The following is a 2,393-nucleotide window of genomic DNA, read 5'->3' as shown; positions in this document are numbered from 1 at the left end:
CTTTAGCCACTGCTTTCAAGTGTGCTGTACTGAGGACTGCTGACTGTTGCACTTGCTCTTCTTAAAAAATAAAAAACAATAACAACACTTTTCTATGCACAACCAAGATATGATTTTGAAAAAAAGATTTTTCACATCTTTGGGCATACAAGCAGGTTCTTTTGTCCCTAACTTTTTACAAAAACACAAAATACAAACCGAACAATTATGAGATTCCATTGTGTGTAGGAGACTATTGGAAAGGGTGGATGTCAGAAAACACATCTTACTACTGACAACAGCTCCTAGCTCCCAGAACACAGCAGCGATTCTTATCTGGTGGAGATTTGCCTGCTTTTCCAAGCAAATGTTAAGTTATTAATGGATCTTTTTAGTCTTTTCAATAACTGGAATTTTTAAATATATTCCTGTTTCCAGTACACTACATTCAAAATATAAATATACACAAATCAGAACAGCTGTGCTCAAGACAGAGTATGTTTATGGCATGGGTTAGGTCAAAGTTCATCCTTAAGCTACATAAAAAAACATGGGAGGCCATGCTTTTTTGTTAAACGTTACACTCCAGAATTGCAGTCCCCAGTCCCCTAGTTATTAGAGCAAAGTAAGACGTGATATTCTACACGCAGTGTCAGAATAAAACATCCAGAAATTGTCTGGTGTTAATGTTTCACCATGTAAGAGCTAAAACTGCTCTCTTATTTAAAATCAAATGTTTGTCAAAACCTGTGCATTTGATCAAAATGTGTTTGTCGCACAAATCCAATTAAGAGGGCTGTTAACTTGGTTTATGTCTGCAAACTTAATTTGCTTCAGGAATGGCTATGCTTTTCAGAGATTCAGATATGGACTCCATCTTACTGGTGCTGTTTGGCAGTTTCAACGTGTCTACCATTTTCCACTGAACCACTGAAAGCTAGCAGAAAGCCAGTCGGAAGCTACTGGCCTGTTGTGTGGTAGGTTTAGGAGCTGTATGACAATCACTTATCCACCCTTTCTATTCCTACCGAAACTCCCAAGACCACAGAAGCCAATTTTAGATATCCCTGAGTTTACGTTTCACGATTCCTGAGAAACAAAACATCATTGCAGTCATAAGGATCTTCGGCAATCTTAAAATATACAAAAATACAGAACAAATACTTTATATTAAAAGATAAATGCATCTTACACATGATTAGTGCAGAGTAACATTGCATTGGTTTTAGCATAGATAAAAGGACTTTTTGATGCTCTCAAGTAGAGAACGGTATTGTAGATCAAAGGTAAAAAAACAGATTGAAATGGATGCCGCTCTGAATCACGAGCAAGCATATTGCATCATGTGGTGGAAAAGGCAAACTGTGGGACAAGACAACAGGTCAAACATAAGGAGAAGTTGTTGAGGCATGGCAGCAAATAAATAATGACTTAAAAGTTGTGAATGGTTCAGAAATACTTACTAAACAGATGGGAAGTCTTTGGCTTCTCCTTGATTTAAAAAAGTCTAAACTATCCTTGATGGGTGCCTAGTCACTGGGAGCCAGCCATCCAAGACAAGCTCTTTATTATAAACTCAATCTGGGATAAGGCCCTTTGAAAACAAACCTAGGAAAACACAGACAGTAAAACATGCAGCAATCCCCTGGAGGCTGTTTGGCAATATACAAAAGTGAAAACTTGGTACCCAGCTCCTTTCCATAATGAACTTTGCCACCACCCCTTTTTTCATCCTAAACTATTCTCACTTCTCTCATTTCCTCTTCTCGTGAAGGAGAGCACAGCATGTCAGCTCTTAGGAGGTATACACAGAATGACTAATGGCACAGAACAGCTAGGACAATGGCATTAACTGTTCTGTCCACTTCTGGCATTCTGGCCTCATTCCTCCACGTTTTTCCAGAAGGAAAGCTGATTGCCACATTCCCACCCATTCCAGGTTGATAATGACGGTTTCTGTATGAATCTTTCAATTACAGAATTGAAATGCGACAGGGCTTCATCCAGTCAGATTCCTAAGCAGCCTTCAGGAGTCTGCTGCCAAAACTCAGCCATGGTCATACCTGTCATTTGTCAAACTAAAAACACATGGCTGTTTATCTGCATCCAATCACAAAGACTCTCCTGCCGGTGATGCCTGGCAATAGCTTTCTGGTAAATGGAGGGCATGAGGCTCCCTAGCCTACAGCTCTTTCCTGCAGGGTGTGCTGCATGTGATGAGCAATGCAGATCAGAAGGGGAAAGGAGTTGTGGCACCAGTCTTGGCAATACTGTGCATGGTTCTGTTCAAAGCAATGCCACGTGCGGTAGGTAAACCGCCTCATTCAAAACATTCATTTGGCCCCTGGAAATCCAACAAACAGCACGTCTTTGGTCGATGCCCCCCTCCCCACCCCTGCCCCTCCCAAGAAAAA

Source organism: Lepisosteus oculatus, chromosome 11 (assembly GCF_040954835.1).
Source record: "Lepisosteus oculatus isolate fLepOcu1 chromosome 11, fLepOcu1.hap2, whole genome shotgun sequence".
In the NCBI taxonomy this organism is placed as follows: Eukaryota; Metazoa; Chordata; class Actinopteri; order Semionotiformes; family Lepisosteidae; genus Lepisosteus; species Lepisosteus oculatus.
This window is presented reverse-complemented; position numbering follows the sequence as displayed.